Here is a 21,652-nt window from a genome sequence, read left to right as displayed (position 1 = left end):
TTTTACTCGCTGTCACGACTTTGATTTCACCCTTTCCTACAAACCAGGTTCCCAGAACGTTAAGGCAGACGCACTGTCCCGGCTGTATGATACAGAGGAGAGGTCCTCAGATCCCACTCCCATCATTCCAGCCTCTCGCCTGGTGGCACCGGTGGTATGGGAGGTGGACGCGGACATCGAACGGGCGTCACGTTCAGAGCCCATTCCACCTGACTGTCCAGCTGGGCGTATGTACGTTCCGTTTGATGTCCGCGATCGTTTGATCTGTTGGGCTCATACGTCACCCTCCTCTGGTCATCCTGGTATCGGTCGGACGGTGCGCTGCCTTTCTGGGAAGTACTGGTGGCCCACTTTAGCTAAGGACGTGCGGGTTTATGTTTCCTCCTGTTCGGTATGTGCACAGTGCAAGGCACCTAGACATCTGCCCAGAGGGAAATTACAACCCCTTCCCGTTCCACAGCGACCATGGTCACACCTATCGGTGGATTTTGTGACGGATCTTCCCCCGTCGCGGGGTAACACCACGATCCTGGTCGTTGTGGATCGGTTTTCTAAGTCCTGCCGTCTCCTTCCTTTGCCCGGTCTCCCTACGGCTCTACAAACTGCGGAGGCTCTGTTCACCCATGTATTCCGGCACTACGGGGTGCCTGAGGATATAGTTTCTGATCGGGGTCCCCAATTTACGTCTAGAGTCTGGAGGGCGTTTATGGAACGCCTGGGGATCTCGGTCAGCCTTACCTCAGGTTTCCACCCCGAGAGCAACGGGCAGGTGGAAAGAGTAAACCAGGATGTGGGTAGGTTTCTGAGGTCCTATTGCCAGGACCGGCCGGGGGAGTGGGCAGCCTACATCCCCTGGGCCGAGATGGCCCAAAACTCCCTCCGCCACTCCTCTACCAACCTATCACCTTTTCAGTGTGTGCTAGGTTACCAACCGGTCCTGGCACCATGGCATCAGAGCCAGATTGACGCTCCTGCGGTGGATGAATGATTTCGGCACTCAGAGGAGACTTGGAACGCTGCCCACGTACGGCTACAACGGGCCATCAGGAGACAAAAGGCGAGTGCCGACCGCCACCGCAGTGAGGCCCCCGTGTATGCACCGGGGGATCGGGTCTGGTTCTCGACCCGAAACCTACCCCTTCACCTGCCCTGCCGGAAGCTGGGTCCGCGGTTTGTGGGGCCATTTAAAGTCCTGAGGAGACTGAACGAGGTTTGTTATAGGTTACAACTCCCCCCTGATTACCATATTAATCCCTCGTTCCATGTGTCTCTCCTCAGGCCGGTGGTGGCTGGTCCGCTCCAGCAGTCTGAGGTGCGGGAGGTCCCTCCGCCCCCTCTTGACATCGAGGGGGTCCCGGCGTATACCGTAAGGGCCATCATGGATTCTAGACGTCGGGCGAGGGGCCTTCAGTACCTCGTGGAGTGGGAGGGGTACGGTCCGGAGGAGAGATGCTGGGTACCGGTGGAGGACATTCTAGATCCATCCATGTTACAAGAGTTTCACCGTCTCCACCCGGATCGCCCTGCACCTCGCCCTCCGGGTCGTCCCCGAGGCCGGTGTCGTCGCGCTGCTGGAGCCGCGCGTCAGGGGAGGGGTACTGTCACGACTTCCGCCGAAGTCGGCCCTTCTCCTTGTTCGGGTGGTGTTCGGCGGTCGACGTCACCGGCTTTCTAGTCGCCATCGATCCACTTTTCAGTTTCGTTTTGTTTTGTCTGTATTATACACACCTGGTTTCAATTCCCCCATCATGTTCCCTATTTAACCCTCTGGCTTTCATTTCTGTTTGTCCGTGATTGTTTGTGCGTTAGGTGTTGTATTTGATACGTGTTCGTATCTGTTTATGTTCCATTTGTGGAATTGTGCAATTATTTTGAGTAAAACTCTGTGGTTTCGCTCAACACCTGTGTCCTGCGTTTGACTCCAAGTATTCTCCGCACACAAACCTGACACTCGTCTCCAGCACACATGCACTGTGGAGGTGAGTGACTCTGAACTTACAATGGCTAGCCCCAAGTTGTTATATTTTTTGCTTGTGCTTTATGCTATTTGCCTCATCACTCCTGCGTGCTTTGTTGACTATGAACTTGCTTGTTTACCCATCCGTGGGACAGTCTATGTTAGTTCCACACTCGGGACTCTGACTCTCTATTGTTTATGCAGACTCTTGGCCTTGCCATCCTATTCTAACCACCTCTCGCCGGCTTTGTATTCATGTTACCTGATGAAATTCCTGTACAATATGATCTAATGCACATTCAGATGTCATAAATCAACACTGCAGAGCTCTCCCTTTCCTCTGCCGTGCCCTGAATGTATTACTGCTGATTATATCTGGAAATGTGCATGTACACCCTGGCCCATCCACTGTTGCTAGTACCAATTATGTTTTGTGCTCTGATATCTGCTTCAGTGATTTCTGCTCTCGTAAAAGCTGAATTTGTACTGCTAGTTGACCTAAACTGGGACATGCTTAAACCACCTGACCAAATCCTAAAACAATGGGACTCCCTAAATCTTTCTCAGATTATTACCTATCCCACAAGATATGACTCCAAACACCCAGAAAAGGCTACTCTTTGATGTTATCCTCACAAATAATCCTGATAGGTATCAGTCTGGTGTTTTCTGTAATGACATTAGTGATCACTGTTTTACAGCCTGTGTTCGTAATGGCTGCTCATTGAAACGACCTGTCCTGACATGTCATAGATGAAGTTTTGGAAAACGGTTAAAGGAAAATAAACTTGGAGAATAAACCCTCCTCCTCACAGCTGCCCGTGTTCCTTAATGTTGATGATGTGGTTGTTACTGACAAGCAGCACATGGCTGAGCTCTTTAAATCACCACTTCATTAAGTCAGGATTCCTATTTGTCTCTGCCATGCCTCCTTGCCCGTCTAACATTTCTCCTTCTAATGTGACTATCCCCGATGGTCCTCCCTCTTTTTCACCTGCCCCGCTACAACGTTTCTCCCTGCAGGCGGTCACTGAGTCTGAGGTGCTAAAGGAATTCCTTAAACTTGACCCCAAAAAACCATCTGGGTCAGATGGTTTAGACTCGTTCATCTTTAAGGTTGCTGCCCCTATCGTCGCCAAGCCTATCTCTGACCTTTTTAACCCGTCTCTTCTCGCTGGGGAGGTTCCCATTGCTTGGAAGGCAGCCACGGTTCATCCTTTATTTAAAGGGGGAGATCAAGCTGATCCTATCTGTTATAGGATCATTTCTATTTTGCCCTGGTTTGCTAACTACCTCTCTCAAAGAGTGCCGTGTATAAAGTCAGAACATTTGCTGTCTCAACTACTGCCTGTTACCAATGGAGTACCCCAAGGCTCGATCCTAGGCCCCACTCTCTACTTAATTTACATCATCAACATAGCTCAGGCAGCTCTCTCATCCATTTATATGCAGATGATAGTCTTATAGTCAGCTGGCCCCTCCCCGGATTTTGTGTTAAATGCTCTACAACAAAGCTTTCTTTGTGTCCAACAAGCTTTCTCTGCCCTTAACCTTGGTTTGGTAAAAAGAATGCCCCTCTCCCCACAGGTGTGATTACTACCTCTGAGGGTTTAGTGCTTGAGGTAGTCACCTCATACAAGTACGTGGGAGCATGGCTAGACGGTACACTGTCCTTCTCTCGGCACATATCAAAGTTGCAGGCTAAGGTTAAATCTAGACTTGGTTTCCACTATCGTAATTGCTCCTCTTTCACCACAGCTGCCAAACTAACTCTGATTCAGATGACAATCCTACCCATGCTAGATTACGGAGACGGAATTTATAGATCGGCAGGTAAGGGTGCTCTCGAGCGGCTAGATGTACTTTACCATTCGGCCATCAGATTTTCCACCAATGCACCTTCTAGGTCACATCACTGCACTCTATACTCTTTTGTAAACTGGTCATCTCTATATACCTGTCCCAAGACCCACTGGTTGATGCTTATTTATAAAACCCTCTTAGGCCTCACTCCCCCCTGTCTGAGATACCTACTGCAGCCCTCATCCTCCACATGCAACATCCGTTCTGCCAGTCACATTCTGTTTAAAGTTCCCCAAAGCACACACATCCCTGGGTTGCTCCTCTTTTCAGTTCGCTGCAGCTAGCGACTGGAAAGAGCTGCAACAAACACTCAAACTGGACCGTTTTATCTCCATCTCTTCATTCAAAGACTCAATCATGGACACTTATTGACAGTTGTGGCTGCTTCGCGTGATGTATTGTTGACTGTACCTTCTTGCCCTTTGTGCTGTTGTCTGTGACCAATAATGTTTGTACCCTGTTTTGTGCTGCTACCATGTTGTGCTGCTGCCATGTTGTGTTGCTACCATGTTGTTGTCATGTTGTGTTGCGACCATGCTGTGTTTTCATGTGTTGCTGCCATGCTATGTTGTTGTCTTAGGTCTCTCTTTATGTAGTGTTGTGTTGTCTCTCTTGTCGTGATGTGTGTTTTTCTATACTTTTATTTGATTTTTGATTTTTAATCCCAGCCTCTGTCCCCGCAGGAGGCCTTTTGCCTTCTGCTAGGACATAATTTCTAATGAGAATGTTCTTAACTGACTTGCCTAGTTAAATAAAGGTTTTAATATTTTTTTTAAACAGTGAAGAACAAACACCGATGTAAATACTACCGATTTTTATGTTTATTTATTTAGCCTTTTGTACGTTAACTATTTGCACATCATTACAACACTCTATATAGCCATAATATGACATTTGAAATATCTTTATTTTTTTGGTACTTCTGTGAGTGTGATGTTTACTGTTTGTTTATTTCACTTTTGTTTATCTATTTCACTTGCTTTGGCAATGTAAACATATGTTTCCCATGCCAATAAAGCACTTAAATTGAAATTGAATTGAGTGAGAGAGACAGAGAGAGAGAGAGTGTGAATGAGAGAGAGAGTGTGAATGAGAGAGAGAGTGTGAAGGAGAGTGAGTGAGTATGAGTGTCAGTGTCAGTGAGTGTCAGTGAGTGTCAGTGAGTGTGAGTGAGTGTCAGTGAGTGTCAGTGAGTGTGTGAGTGAGTGTCAGTGAGTGTCAGTGAGTGTGAGTGTGAATCAGTGTCAGTGAGTGTGAGTGAGTGTCAGTGAGTGTGAGTGTGAGTGTGGGTGAGTGTCAGTGAGTGTGAGTGAGTGTCAGTGAGTGTGAGTCAGTGTCAGTGAGTGTGAGTGAGTGTGTGTCAGTGTGAATCAGTGTCAGTGAGTGTGAGTGAGTGTCAGTGAGTGTGAGTGTGAGTGAGTGTCAGTGTGAGTGAGAGTCAGTGTCAGTGAGTGTGAGTAGTGTAAGTGTGAGTCAGTGTCAGTGAGTGTCAGTGTGAGTGAGTGAGTGTCAGTGTCAGTGAGTGTCAAGTGTCAGTGAGTGAGTGTGTGAATGAGTGATTGTCATTGTGTGAATGAGTGTCAGAGTGAGAGACAGTGTGAGAGAGGGGTGTGACTGAGTGAGAGAGAGTGTGTGTGTGTGAGCGTGTGAATGAGTGAGAGAGAGTGTGTGTGTGTGAGCGTGTGAATGAGTGAGAGTGTGAATGAGTGAGGGAGAGTGAATGAGTGAGGGAGAGTGAATGAGTGAGAGACAGTGTGAATGAGTGAGAGAGAGTGTGAATGAGTGAGAGAGAGTGTGAGAGACAGTGTGAATGAGTGAGAGAGAGAGTGTGAATGAGTAAGAGAGTGTGAATGGGTGAGAGACAGTGTGAATGAGTGAGAGAGAGTGTGAGAGACAGTGTGAATGAGTGAGAGAGAGAGTGTGAATGAGTAAGAGAGTGTGAATGGGTGAGAGACAGTGTGAATGAGTGAGAGAGAGAGACTGTGAGTGAGAGAGAGTGTGAATGAGTGAGAGACAGAGTGGGTGAGAGTGTGAATGAGTGAGAGAGAGTGTGAATGAGTGAGAGTAAGAGAGAGTGAATGAGTGAGAGAGGGTGTGAATGACAGACAGTGAGGGTGAATGGGTGAGACAGTGAGAGAGAGTGAATGAGTGACAGTGTGAATGAGTGATAATGAGAGACAGTGAGAGTGTGAATGAGAGACAGTGAGAGTGTGAATGAGAGACAGTGAGAATGTGAATGAGAGACAGAGAGTGTGAATGAGTGAGAGAGAGTGAATGAGTGAGAGAGAGTGAGAGAGAGAGTGTGAATGAGTGAGAGAGAGTGTGAATGAGTGAGAGAGGGAGTGAATGAGAAACAGTGTGAGAGTGTCAGTGAGTGAGAGAGAGAGTGAATGAGTGAGAGACAGTGTGAGTGATAGAGAGTGTGGATGAGAGACAGTGAGAGTGTGAGTGAGGGTGTGAGTGAGTGAGAGAGGGATGCTGTCACTTGAATAGAAAGTTATCAGAAATCTGAACATTAGTGGGAGATCCTGTTTATTGTCCCCTTGACAGCCGTCTGTCTACCGGGTTTTGAGAGGCTGATGTTTACACAATATCTAAACCAACCCTGCCTATCTATCTCTCTCTCTGGGTACACACGTGCATGCACACACACAAACACACACACACTCACTCACTCACTCACTAACTCACACACACAAACACACACTCACTAACTAACTAACTAACTCACTCACACAAACACTCACACACTAACTCACTCACTCACACGTACTTATATCATCCCCTTCAAATGAGTGTATGAAGGACAAACACTAGAACAGCTCTCTAAAACCCCTCTTTTTCCAACACTCCATCTGGTCCTCCAAATAACAAAACACCAATTTCATTATATTACCTTTGTTTGATTTATGTTGCTCCTCCAGTTCATTGTTTAATTTGCACCATTGTTGCAGTTTTTTTGCCCTTGCTGCTCCCAAGCCAGCCCCTAACCCGTCTATGCCGGGGGGTCAGGGAGGCTGGTCCGGCCAGGCCTGTTGCCCCTTTCTGCTGGGTAAGACTGGTGCTCCAGCCCTGTTACTAGTGGAGTAGTGTTGAGACCCATAAACTGCATCCTTCAAAAACTGCAGTGTGATCTTTATCATCCACATCATCCTGCTCCTCCCCCTAGCAGTTAGCCCCGCCTATCTCTCCCTGTCCTCTCTCTCGGTCTTCCTCTCTCTTGTTCTCCCTATCGCTGTCTCTCATCTCAGGCCTGGGTTGTCATAATTAGGGCCAGTAGTATTTCCTGACTACGTGACCTGCCCAGCGAAAACTCCTGGCCTTAGTCACAAAACCCCTGGTGTCAGAACTCAAATTTGACCTTGGTCTTCCAAAACCATTATTGTCCTTTTGAATTGACTGTCTGTCTGCCTGGTGGAAAAACCAAGATCATTGCTGGATATGGTGATGGTTGACTGCACTCATATTGAGCCCAGGCCTCAGTCATAAAGTATAATGTGTTGACAATTCTATATACTGGGTTGCCTACAATAGAAACAGCTCAGGTGTTTTCAGTGAATTTTTTCTCCCTGAATGTTTTAGGGGTTGTTCTAGACACTTATCTTCTCTATTGTCACTTTCACATCAGTAAATCAAAACAACACCTTTTTTGGTAATGGTGAATATTGGTTCAGACAAGGACGGATACATTTAATTGGCAAATGCTTGTGATATATATTACCATTCAAAAGTTTGGGGTCACTTAGAAATGTCCTTTTTTTAAAAAGAAAAGCAAATTTTTTGTCCATTAAAATAACATCAAATGGATCAGAAATACAGTGTAGACATTGTTAATGTTGTAAATGACTATTGTAGCTGTAAATGACTATTGTAGCTGGAAACGGCTGATTTTTTTATGGAATATCTACATTTTGAACGGTAGTGTATATTGTTTATCAACCTTGAATTTTACCACGTAGGTCACTAGAGATTTGAATTAGTTTTTTTTGCAAGTGTGACCTACTTTGCATTTTTCCTGGCATTTATATCTGCCAAGCAGAGGTGTAAATGAACACGTTATATCAGGCTGTGTGTATTATACAACGAAACATCACACAAGTGTTGAAATGAGCTGTGAATCCATGGTAATGTGGTGTGAGACTGGCTACAGGCCCCTACTCTGCCATGGGAGTGTTGTTAGCTACAGGTCCCTGCTCTGTCATGGCAATGCTGTTAGCTACAGGTCCCTGCTCTGTCATGGTAATATGGTATGATACTAGCTACAGGTCCCTACTCTGTCATGGTAATATGGTATGATACTAGCTACAGGTCCCTACTCTGTCATGGTAGTGTTGTTAGCTACAGGCCCCTACTCTGTCATGGTAATGTGGTATGATACTGAGCTACAGGTCCCTGCTCTGTCATGGTAGTGTTGTTAGCTACAGGTCCCTACTCTGACATGGTAGTGTTGTTAGCTACAGGCCCCTACTCTGTCGTGGTAATGCTGTTAGCTACAGGTCCCTGCTATGTCATGGTAATGTGGTATGATACTGAGCTACAGGTCCCTACTCTGACATGGTAGTGTTGTTAGCTACAGGTCCCTACTCTGTCATGGTAATGTGGTATGATACTAGCTACAGGTCCCTACTCTGTCATGGTAATGTGGTATGATACTGAGCTACAGGTCCCTACTCTGACATGGTAGTGTTGTTAGCTACAGGTCCCTGCTCTGTCATGGCAATGTTGTTAGCTACAGGTCCCTGCTCTGTCATGGTAATATGGTATGATACTAGCTACAGGTCCCTACTCTGTCATGGTAGTGTTGTTAGCTACAGGACCCTACTCTGTCATGGTAATGTGGTATGATACTAGCTACAGGTCCCTACTCTGTCATGGTAATGTGGTATGATACTGAGCTACAGGTCCCTACTCTGACATGGTAGTGTTGTTAGCTACAGGTCCCTGCTCTGTCATGGCAATGTTGTTAGCTACAGGTCCCTGCTCTGTCATGGTAATATGGTATGATACTAGCTACAGGTCCCTACTCTGTCATGGTAATGTGGTATGATACTAGCTACAGGTCCCTACTCTGTCATGGTAATGTGGTATGATACTAGCTACAGGTCCCTACTCTGTCATGGTAATGTGGTATGATACTAGCTACAGGTCCCTACTCTGTCATGGTAGTGTTGTTAGCTACAGGTCCCTACTCTGTCATGGCAATGTTGTTAGCTACAGGTCCCTGCTCTGTCATGGTAATGTGGTATGATACTAGCTACAGGTCCCTACTCTGTCATGGTAATGTGGTATGATACTAGCTACAGGTCCCTACTCTGTCATGGTAGTGTTGTTAGCTACAGGTCCCTACTCTGTCATGGCAATGTTGTTAGCTACAGGTCCCTGCTCTGTCATGGTAATGTGGTATGATACTAGCTACAGGTCCCTACTCTGTCATGGTAGTGTTGTTAGCTACAGGTCCCTACTCTGTCATGGTAGTGTTGTTAGCTACAGGTCCCTGCTCTGTCATGGTAATATGGTATGATACTAGCTACAGGTCCCTGCTCTTTCATGGTAATGTGGTATGACACTAGCTACAGGTCCCTACTCTGTCATGGTAGTGTTGTTAGCTACAGGTCCCTACTCTGTCATGGTAATGTTGTTAGCTACAGGTCCCTGCTCTGTCATGGTAATGCTGTTAGCTACAGGTCCCTACTCTGACATGGTAGTGTTGTTAGCTACAGGTCCCTACTCTGTCATGGTAATGTTGTTAGCTACAGGTCCCTGCTCTGTCATGGTAATATGGTATGATACTAGCTACAGGTCCCTACTCTGACATGGTAGTGTTGTTAGCTACAGGTCCCTGCTCTGTCATGGTAATGTGGTATGATACTAGCTACAGGCCCCTACTCTGACATGGTAGTGTTGTTAGCTACAGGTCCCTACTCTGTCATGGCAATGTTGTTAGCTACAGGTCCCTGCTCTGTCATGGTAATATGGTATGATACTAGCTACAGGTCCCTACTCTGTCACGGTAATGTGGTATGATACTAGCTACAGGTCCCTGCTCTTTCATGGTAATGTGGTATGATACTAGCTACATGTCCCTACTCTGTCATGGTAATGTTGTATGATACTAGCTACAGGTCCCTACTCTGTCGTGGTAATGTTGTTAGCTACAGGTCCCTACTATGTCATGGTAATGTTGTATGATACTAGCAACACGTCCCTACTCTGTCATGGTAGTGTTGTTAGCTACAGGTCCCTACTCTGTCATGGCAATGTTGTTAGCTACAGGTCCCTGCTCTGTCATGGTAATATGGTTTGATACTAGCTACAGGTCCCTACTCTGTCACGGTAATGTGGTATGATACTAGCTACAGGTCCCTGCTCTTTCATGGTAATGTGGTATGATACTAGCTACATGTCCCTACTCTGTCATGGTAATGTTGTATGATACTAGCTACAGGTCCCTACTCTGTCGTGGTAATGTTGTTAGCTACAGGTCCCTAATATGTCATGGCAATGTTGTTAGCTACAGGTCCCTACTCTGTCATGGTAATGTTATACGATACTAGCTAGAGGTCCCTACTCTGTCATGGTAATGTTGTTAGCTACAGGTCCCTACTCTGTCATGGTAATGTTGTTAGCTACAGGTCCCTACTAGGCCATGGTAATGTTGTTAGCTACAGGTCCCTAGTCTGTCATGGTAATGTTATTAGCTACAGGTTCCTACTCTGTCATGGTAATGCTGTTAGCTACAGGTCCCTGCTCTGTCATGGTAATGTGGTATGATAATGGCTACAGGTCCCTGCTCTTTCATGGTAATGTGGTATGACACTAGCTACAGGTCCCTACTCTGTCATGGTAGTGTTGTTAGGTACAGGTCCCTACTCTGCCATGGTAATGTGGTATGATACTAGCTACATGTCCCTACTATGTCATGGTAATGTTGTATGATACTAGCTACAGGTCCCTACTCTGGCATGGTAATGTTGTATGATACTAGCTACAGGTCCCTACTCTGTCATGGTAATGTTGTATGATACTAGCTACAGGTCCCTACTCTGGCATGGTAATGTTGTTAGCTACAGGTCCCTACTATGTTATGGTAATGTTGTTAGCCTCAGGTCCCTACTATGCCATGGTAATGTTGTTAGCTACAGGTCCCTACTATGTTATGGTAATGTTGTATGATACTAGCTACAGGTCCCTACTCTGGCATGGTAATGTTGTTAGCTACAGGTCCCTACTCTGTCATGGTAATGTTGTATGATACTAGCTACAGGTCCCTACTCTGGCATGGTAATGTTGTTAGCTACAGGTCCCTACTATGTTATGGTAATGTTGTTAGCCTCAGGTCCCTACTATGCCATGGTAATGTTGTTAGCTACAGGTCCCTACTATGTTATGGTAATGTTGTTAGCCTCAGGTCCCTACTATGCCATGGTAATGTTGTTAGCTACAGGTCCCTACTCTGTCATGGTAATGTTGTTAGCTACAGGTCCCTACTCTGTCATGGTAATGTTGTTAGCTACAGGTCCCTACTCTGTCATGGTAATGTTGTTAGCTACAGGTCCCTACTCTGTCATGGTAATGTTGTATGTTACTAGCTACATGTCCCTACTCTGTCATGGTAATGTGGTGTGAGACTGGCTGCAGGCCCTACTCTGTCATGGTAATGTGGTGTGAGACTGGCTGCAGGCTCCTACTCTGTCATGGTAATGTGGTGTTTGACTGGCTGCAGGCCCTACTCTGTCATGGTAATGTGGTGTGAGACTGGCTGTAGGCTCCTACTCTGTCATGGTAATGTGGTGTGAGACTGGCTGCAGGCCCTACTCTGTCATGGTAATGTGGTGTGAGACTGGCTGCAGGCCCTACTCTGTCATGGTAATGTGGTGTGAGACTGGCTGCAGGCCCTACTCTGTCATGGTAATGTGGTGTGAGACAGGCTGCAGGCTCCTACTCTGTCATGGTAATGTGGTGTGAGACTGGCTGCAGGCCCTACTCTGTCATGGTAATGTGGTGTGACCCTGGCTGCAGGCCCTACTCTGTCATGGTAATGTGGTGTGAGACTGGCTGCAGGCCCTACTCTGTCATGGTAATGTGGTGTGACACTGGCTGCAGGCCCTACTCTGTCATGGTAATGTGGTGTGAGACTGGCTGCAGGCCCTACTTTGTCATGGTAATGTGGTGTGAGACTGGCTGCAGGCCCTACTCTGTCATGGTAATGTGGTGTGGGACTGGCTGCAGGCCCTACTCTGTCGTGGTAATGTGGTGTAAGACTGGCTGCAGGCCCTACTCTGTCATGGTAATGTGGTGTGAGACAGGCTGCAGGCTCCTACTCTGTCATGGTAATGTGGTGTGAGACTGGCTGCAGGCCCTACTCTGTCATGGTAATGTGGTGTGAGACTGGCTGCAGGCCCTACTCTGTCATGGTAATGTGGTGTGAGACTGGCTGCAGGCTCCTACTCTGTCATGGTAATGTGGTGTGAGACTGGCTGCAGGCCCTACTCTGTCATGGTAATGTGGTGTGAGACAGGCTGCAGGCTCCTACTCTGTCATGGTAATGTGGTGTGTGACTGGCTGCAGGCCCTACTCTGTCATGGTAATGTGGTGTGAGACTGGCTGCAGGCCCTACTCTGTCATGGTAATGTGGTGTGAGACTGGCTGCAGGCTCCTACTCTGTCATGGTAATGTGGTGTGAGACTGGCTGCAGGCCCTACTCTGTCATGGTAATGTGGTGTGAGACTGGCTGCAGGCTCCTACCCTGTCATGGTAATGTGGTGTGAGACTGGCTGCAGGCCCTACTCTGTCATGGTAATGTGGTGTGAGACTGGCTGCAGGCCCTACTCTGTCATGGTAATGTGGTGTGAGACTGGCTGCAGGCCCTACTCTGTCATGGTAATGTGAAGAGGGAAAGGGGGATATCTAGTCAGCTGTAAAACTGAATGTATTCAACTGAAATGTGTCTTCCACGTTTAACCCTCTGAATCAGAGCGGTGTGGGGGGCTGCCTTAATCAATGTTCACGTCATCAGTATCTTCCACATTTAACCCTCTGAATCAGAGAGGTGTGGGGGGCTGCCTTAATCAATGTTCACGTCATCAGTATCTTCCACATTTAACCCTCTGAATCAGAGAGGTGTGGGGGGCTGCCTTAATCAATGTTCACGTCATCAGTATCTTCCACATTTAACCCTCTGAATCAGAGAGGTGTGGGGGGCTGCCTTAATCAATGTTCACATCATCAGTATCTTCCACATTTAACCCTCTGAATCAGAGAGGTGTGGGGGGCTGCCTTAATCCATGTTCACGTCATCAGTATCTTCCACATTTAACCCTCTGAATCAGAGAGGTGTGGGGGGCTGCCTTAATCAATGTTCACATCATCGGCGCCCAGATGTTCTTGGGGGTTAACTGCCTTGCTCAAGGTCAGAACAGCAGATTTTTCTACCTTGCCGATTCGGGGATTCGAACCAGCAACCTTTCGGTTACTGGCCAAACACTCTTAACCGCTAGAGAGATGGTAGAGTCATTCACAATGCTCCCAAACTGAGAAGATATAGCTTCCCCCCCTCTAATCTCTATTCTATCCTAAGATTAGTTTGTGGTTAGATTGTGTGTGTGTCTGTGTGTGTGTCTGTGTGTGTGTCTGTGTGCGCCAATTAATGTGCCTGTGTGTGTGTCTTCTGCAGTATGAATCATCAGGTCTGGGTTTGATCAGCAGCCGACTGAGAACAACACTGAACAGAATCCAGGCAATCTAGGCAAAAAATCTCTCATTTTCAAACGGTCTTTCTCGCTCTCTCTCTCTCTCTCTCTCTTCCCTCTCTCTCTCTCCCTCTCTCTCTCTCTCCCCTCAATCTCTCTCTCCCCCTTTCTCCCCTCTCTCTCTCTCTCTCTCTCTCTCTCTCTCTCTCTCTCTCTCTCTCTCTCTCTCTCTCTCCTCAATCTCTCTCTCTCTCCCCTCGATCTCTCTCTCTCTCTCCCCTCGATCTCTCTCTCTCCCCTCAATCTCTCTCCCTCTCTCCCCTCAATCTCTCTCCCCCTCCCCTCAACCCCCCCCCCAATCTCCCCCCCCCCCTCAATCTCGCTCTCCCCCTCGCTCTCTCTCTCTCTCTCCCTCTCCCTCTTCCCTCAATCTCAATTCAATTCAAGGCGCTTTATTGGCATGGGAAACATATGTTAACATTGCCAAAGCAAGTGAAGTAGATAATATACAAAAGTGAAATAAACAATAAAAATGAACAGTAAACGTTACACTCACAGAAGTTCCAAAAGAATAAAGACATTACAAATGTCATATTATGTATATATACAGTGTTGTAACGATGTGCAAATGGTTAAAGTACAAAAGGGAAAATAAATAAACATAAATATGGGTTGTATTTGCAATGGTGTTTGTTCTTCACTGGTTGCCCTTTTCTTGTGGCAACAGGTCACAAATCTTGCTGCTGTGGTGGCACACTGTGGTATTTCACCCAGTGGATATGGGAGTTTATCAAGGTTTCTTTTTCAATTTCTTTGTGGATCTGTGTAATCTGATGGAAATATGTGTCTCTAATATGGTCATACATTTGGCAGGAGGTTAGGAAGTGCAGCTCAGTTTCTACCTCATTTTGTGGGCAGTGTGCAGATAGTTTGTCTTCTCTTGAGAGCCAGGTCTGCCTACGGCGGCCTTTCTCAATAGCAAGGCTATGCTCACTGAGTCTGTACATAGTCAAAGTATTTGATCATGTATATGTTTTTGCTGTTTGTTCTTTGTTATAGGGCCAAAAAGACAGGATAAGTGGTTTATCTCCATTTTGGATAGATAATTTGTGTTGTTGTTTGTTTAGTGTTTTCCAATTTTCCCAGCAGTGGTTAGAGTCTATGGATTCTTCAATTACATTGAGCTGATTTCTGACGTGCTGTTCTTTCTCTTTTCTATAGTGTATTCCTGTAGTGTTTTAGTGATTCACAATAGTGAAGGCGTAGACTCAGGTTTTATGAGTCTCTATGTTTTTGGTTGGACAGGTTTCTCAATTTCTTTCTTAGGTTTTTGCATTCTTCATCAAACCATTTGTCATTGCTGTTAGTTTTCTTCGATTTTCTGTTGGAATTGTTATATTTGATAGGGAAGCTGAGAGGTCAAGTATACTGTTAAGAGTTTCTACTGTCAGGTTTACACCTTCACTATTACAGTGGAATGTTTTGTCCAGGAAGTTGTCTAAAAGGGATTGAATATGTTGTTGACTAATTGTTTTCTGGTAGGTTTCTACACTACATTCCTTCCATCTGTAGCATGTCTTAATATTATGCAGTTTATTCAGCACTGATGCCTCATGATTGAGTATTGCTCTGTTCAAGTAGACTGTGATTTTACTGTGATCTGATAGGGCTGCAGTGGGCTGACTGTGAACGCTCTGAGAGACTCTGGGTTGAGGTCAGTGACAAAGTAGTCTACAGTACTACTGCCAAGTGATGAGCTATAGGTGTACCTACCATAGGAGTCCCTTCGAAGCCTACCATTGACTATGTACAGACCCAGCGTGCAACAGAGCTATGACAACATTGGTTATGTTGTCATAGTTGTGCCTAGGGGGGCATATGGGGGAGGGAATGCTGTCACCTCCAGGTAGGTGTTTGTCCCCCTGTGTGCTGAGGGTGTCAGGTTCTTGTCCTGTTCTGGCATTTAGGTTGCCACAGACGAGTACATGTCCCTGGGCCTGGAAATGATTAATTTCCCACTCCAGGATGGAGAAGCTGTCTTCATTAAAGTATGGGGATTCTTGTGGGGGTATATAGGTAGCACACAGGAGGACATTTTTCTCTGTTAAGATCATTTCCTTTTGAATTTCTAGCCAAATGTAAAGTGTTCCTGTTTTGATGAATTTAATGGAGGGAGCTAGGTCTGCTCTATACCAAATTAGCATACCCCCCGAGTCCCCTCCCTGTTTCACACCTGGTAGTTTGGTGGATGGGACTACCAGCTCTCTGGAACCTAGAGGGCAACCAGTGGGTCCGTCTCCTCTATACCATGTTTCTTGTAGGATGACAGTGTCTGTATTTTTCCGATTTCTTTGATGAAGTCCAGGTTCCTGCTCTTTAGGCCAAAGGCAGATGACCTCAGGCCTTGCATATTCCAGGATGAGATAGTGAAGGCTTTGTTTTCCATAAAGGGTCCAATGTTGTTAGTTGTGTGGTTTGGCCTCAGGACAGTAAGTGTGAGCAGAGCCTGCTGAGCATCTGGTACATGCCATTAGCTTGGGTTAGCGTAAGAGTGGGTGTTGGGCCTGTTTGCCTGCTCACGGCCTGGGCATATGTGTGACTTCCATGTTGAGGCCCTCTTTGCGGAGGTGGGGTGCTTGGGGTGGGCAGGAGGGTCATAGGTCTGATCTGAGGGGGGCCTAAATGGGGTGTGGGCATGGTTGACTTGGGTGGGTGTTGATTGGGTGGGGGTGTGGATGTGGCTGGTGGTGTTGTTGTCTTGATGTAGGTCCTTTCGGCGTGGGTCCTCAATGTGCTCAAAGGAGTACAATCTGTGTCTTGTGTTTGTCCTCAGTGGGTGTGGAAGGGGGTTGTCAGGAGGGCTGACAGGTGTGATCAGAGGGGGTGACATCACTTGGGCCCGGGCTTCTTCATGTGTCTGTCCCGCTGTGATGTCGACATGGTCAGGGTCTGGGGTGGACTGTTCTGCTGTGGTGTCAAGACTTTTGTCGGGAGCTGAGGTGGGCTGTTCTGCTGGCTTCTCTGTGGGGGTGGCCACCTCTCTAGTGGGTCGTTCTCTGTCACATGCCATCCCCCTCAACCTCTCCTCCAGCAGTCTGATCCTCTCCTCTAGTACTCTGTTCTTCTCCTGCTCCTGCTTTTTCTCCTGTTGAAGTTGTCTCACCACAGTCCAGAGTGCAGATATGTCTCTCTCCACCTCCAGCTCTCCGGGTCTGGTTAAGGGGGAGTTGTTGTGCTGGACTGTTGTCTGGGTCTGTGCTGACTGGGTAAATGTAGACTTCATTTCAATGAGGGGGTAGTACTCTGTGCTGGGAGGTTGACTTTCCGCTTGGGGTTGCTCGTCTGTGGGGTTATATAATGAGGAAGTCTAGTCTGACCTGCTCGGGGTGGGGGTATCTTTCTCAAGGGAGAGCTTCTCATGCTGAGCTAATTCTTTGATTAGGTGAAAGTCCAGCTGAAACTGTTTGGGGTTGCCCTGTACCAATACTGTTCCAGACTTATAGAGATTTATATTAACTCAGAGTCCTCGTTGTCTAGTATCCTGAGTTTCCACTCCTCGTTAACACCCCCTCTCTTAACAGAGGGATAGTGTGCTAATATAGCACAGTGTCATGCCAGGGGATGGTCTGGTTAATATAGCACAGTGTCATGCCAGGGGATGGTCTGGTTAATATAGCACAGTGTCATGCCAGGGGATGGTCTGGTTAATATAGCACAGTGTCATGCCAGGGGATGGTCTGGTTAATATAGCACAGTGTCATGCCAGGGGATGGTCTGGTTAATATAGCACAGTATCATGCCAGGGGATGGTCTGGTTAATATAGCACTGTACCATGCCAGGGGATGGTCTGGTTAATATAGCACAGTATCATGCCAGGGGATGGTCTGGTTAATATAGCACAGTGCCATGCCAGGGGATGGTCTGGTTAATATAGCACTGTACCATGCCAGGGGATGGTCTGGTTATTATAGCACAGTGTCATGCCAGGGGATGGTCTGGTTAATATAGCACAGTGTCATGCCAGGGGATGGTCTGGTTAATATAGCACAGTGCCATGCCAGGGGATGGTCTGGTTAATATAGCACAGTGTCATGCCAGGGGATGGTTTGGTTAATATAGCACAGTGTCATGCCAGGGGATGGTCTGTGTTAATATAGCCCTGTGCCATGCCAGGGGATGGTCTGGTTAATATAGCACTGTGCCATGCCAGGGGATGGTCTGGTTAATATAGCACTGTGCCATGCCAGGGGATGGTCTGGTTAATATAGCACAGTGTCATGCCAGGGGATGGTCTGGTTAATATAGCACTGTGCCATGCCAGGGGATGGTCTGGTTAATATAGCACTGTGCCATGCCAGGGGATGGTCTGGTTAATATAGCACAGTGTCATGCCAGGGGATGGTCTGGTTAATATAGCACTGTGCCATGCCAGGGGATGGTCTGGTTAATATAGCACAGTGTCATGCCAGGGGATGGTCTGGTTAATATAGCACTGTGCCATGCCAGGGGATGGTCTGGTTAATATAGCACTGTACCATGCCAGGGGATGGTCTGGTTAATATAGCACTGTGCCATGCCAGGGGATGGTCTGGTTAATATAGCACAGTGTCATGCCAGGGGATGGTCTGGTTAATATAGCACAGTATCATGCCAGGGGATGGTCTGGTTAATATAGCACTGTACCATGCCAGGGGATGGTCTGGTTAATATAGCACAGTATCATGCCAGGGGATGGTCTGGTTAATATAGCACAGTGCCATGCCAGGGGATGGTCTGGTTAATATAGCACTGTACCATGCCAGGGGATGGTCTGGTTATTATAGCACAGTGTCATGCCAGGGGATGGTCTGGTTAATATAGCACAGTGTCATGCCAGGGGATGGTCTGGTTAATATAGCACAGTGTCATGCCAGGGGATGGTCTGGTTAATATAGCACAGTGTCATGCCAGGGGATGGTCTGTGTGGAAGATGAGGTTGCTGATGTTCCCATTTTTATAATAGTCAGCAAAAAGTGTCTCTTGATTTTCCATAAGGAGCTTTATTTTTTGCTCTTATCGTTTTTTATCATTCTTTACATACACAGGGTACTGTATTTTAATTACCTCTGAACAGCGGGAGGCAGCTTCTAAGGCCTCTCCATTTAGTTGGAGTAGACTGTGCGACTCTCCTGCCATTGTTGGGCGAAATTGACACCTCTCACTTGACACGTCAGTGCTAATTCAGTCCTTATAAAGTAATATAATGTATTTTTCATCTTGGCTTTTGGAAATAAAATATAGCTTCAGACTAAACATCACTCGCTCAGTTCCTGGTTGGATGGTGTTTTCAGGTTTCTGTTGTTTTCCAGAACATTTGCTGTATTGTGTTGGAATAATAATCTTTGGTAGTTGTAAGCCTTCCAGGTGATTCTGTAATTCCGTCCATAATCAGATTTTAGGTTTTGAGTTTTGATTTGGAGTGAAGGTTATGTTGTAGAGGGAAGTATCCCGTATATGTTCCTGACAAAAAATCAAAGTTTATCTAACTCTAAATCTATCTTTTCTTTAAGATCAATCTTGTCTCTCTCTCCTCTCTCTCCTCTCTCTCCCTCTCTCTCTCTCTCTCTCTCTCTCTCTCTCTCTCTCTCTCTCTCTCTCTCTCTCTCTCTCTCTCTCTCTCTCTCTCTCTCTCTCTCTCTCTCTCCTCCCTCTCTCTCTCTTCTCCCTCTTTCTCTCCTCCCTCTCTCCCTCTCTCTCTCTCTCTCTCTCTCTCTCCTCCCTCTCTCTCTCTTCTCTCTCTCTCCTCCCTCTCTCCTCTCTCCTTCTCTTTCTCTCTCCTCTCTTCTCTCTCCTCCCTCTCCTCTCTCCTCCCTCTCCTCTCTCCTCCCTCTCCTCTCTCCTCAATCTCTCTCTCTCTCCCCTCAATCTCTCTCTCTATTTCTATATCTCTCTCCCCTCAATCTCTCTATTTCTGTCTCTCTTCCTCTAATGCACCTATTTTCTCTTACCTGCTTTAAATGTCCATCAATTCCGGCCCTGCCTGTGTGTGTTATCTAAGAGGGAAATGGGGCGAAAGTGCTCACTGCTCGCCGTCTGTGGCCTTATCCCTCATTAAGGGTCATTATATCCTGTCCATAAGACTCTATGTACGGAATATGGTGCCATTTGGGACTCAACAACAGTATCCATTAAGAACTCTCAGGAGACCACCAGACCAGGGACCAGACCAGGGACCAGACCAGGGACCAGACCAGGGACCAGACCAGGGACCAGACCAGGGACCAGACCAGGGACCAGACCAGGGACCAGACCAGGGACCAGACCAGGGACCAGACCAGGGACGATCCACAATACAACAACACCCTGAGTTGTCATTACTGGGCGTTCATGCTCATCACCACTGTCCTTTCTTTTTCTAGCTTGCTTCTCTTCCTTTTTCTCACTCGCTTGTCCCTCTATCTCTCCCTCTTAATCTCATTTGTGTTGACTCTTGCTTTCCTGTCTCCTTGTGATTAACGCCATCTGAGAAAGAAGGCTATGGCCAGGAGAATACCAACATACTTCAACGGTGAGTGAGACTCAGTTGAGGCCATTCTCTTGTATGCTGTGTATTCTGCTTCTTCCATTTCTAGTTCTTCCTTTATTTTTCTCATTTTGGAACACATCTTTGAAGTAGTTGATTACTCAGTGGTTATCTCTCACTTTAAAGAAGTCTCCTCTGAGTTGAACCACTAGGTCCCGAGGGGGAGAACATTCTGGAAGGGGCGGTCAATTCGGGGTAGTGCTGAAGTGACAGGTTGTCACGACAATCACCAAAGCGTGATGACGTAAGGTTGGTCTATCAGTCAGTCGATGGCTGCAAGAGGTCACGAAAGGTCACGGGTGAGTTTTCAGTCTTCATTCGGTGCTTCTCATGAACACACTATGGGCAAGATAATGTGTTGTCAGATGAGGGACAACCACACAGTTGTGTATCCTCCTCATATTAATCTGCTGTAGCTGATTCATTTGATCCATTACCAGCATCGCACTGCAGGGGGCACTGAAGGTGGGGTTTGTGACTGTTAGCAGAGGGGCCTCTAAATTTCTGAAAACTGTCAGCCCTGAAAAAAACGTCTGTGAGAACACACATCGCCAGGCACACACACACACACACGTACACACACTTGTGTGGTCCAGCATAGCCCATTTCTGTTGATACTGTAGGGAGGAGGGATGTCTGTCAGGGCTGTTAGATCACGTGACCGGGGACATTGAGCTCTGAGAGGAAGATAAGAGGTGCAGACTGGAGAGAGGGGCTGTAAAACAAAACCGTGCACAAACGCATGTCGGATCAGGGGAGAGGGAGAGAGATCCGCTCTTCTCGGGAGACTAAAGTGGTGTGAGGCCTTTTACACAGAGAGAGCATAATGATACCACTTTGTGTCTAACCCTGTCCGCTTGATTAAGCGCTATTTAAAACTTCCTCGCTTCAGCTGGCGGCGGAAACATAGAGACGCTCTCTCTAGTCCCTCTACATCGACTCATTCTATTCCATTTTCATAGCATAACTCCCTTTTTTAACTTTCAAATGTATTGGAAAAAGCTTTTAGTCTTTTGTTGGAAGTACAACGTTAATTAGGGTCGATAAATCATTCATCACTTGAGATACATCCTCTTCATTTCCCAAAAGTTATCTCTTTCTCCCTCTCCCTCTCCCTCTCCCTCTCCCTCTCCCTCTCCCTCTCCCTCTCCCTCTCCCTCTCCCTCTCCCTCACTCTCACTCACTCAAATTCAAATTTCAAATTCAAGCTGCTTTATTGGCATGAAAAACATTGTGTCAATATTGCAAAGCAACAATATATACATTATACATTGTAATAAAATTATAAACAATGACAAATAATAATATAGAATGGCAGTAAATAATAATACAAAATTAAATATAAAAATAGTAGCAATAAAATGGTAATAGTCAGTAGTCGAATGTAATGTAATAAATATAAAACATTTTAACTTATAACTAAATAACAGTCATCTTCACTATTACATCGGTACTACAACTAATATCATCATTACCACTACTACTACCACCACCACCATCACTAAACTGCTATCATTACCAATACCACCCATACCACTACTATTTGGAATGATAAACAACAATAATAATAGTAACAGTAA

The 21,652-nt window shown here is 46.5% G+C and overlaps 1 pseudogene; it reads left to right on the top strand.

The window, feature by feature from the left end:
• LOC129820191 (syndetin-like) overlaps nucleotides 1-21,652 on the top strand; it is a 331,482-nt pseudogene that overhangs the window by 181,439 nt on the left and 128,391 nt on the right.

Source organism: Salvelinus fontinalis, chromosome 22 (assembly GCF_029448725.1).
Source record: "Salvelinus fontinalis isolate EN_2023a chromosome 22, ASM2944872v1, whole genome shotgun sequence".
In the NCBI taxonomy this organism is placed as follows: domain Eukaryota; kingdom Metazoa; phylum Chordata; class Actinopteri; order Salmoniformes; family Salmonidae; genus Salvelinus; species Salvelinus fontinalis.
The sequence above is the reverse complement of the archived record's forward strand: the minus strand, read 5'-3'. Positions and strand labels throughout refer to the sequence as shown.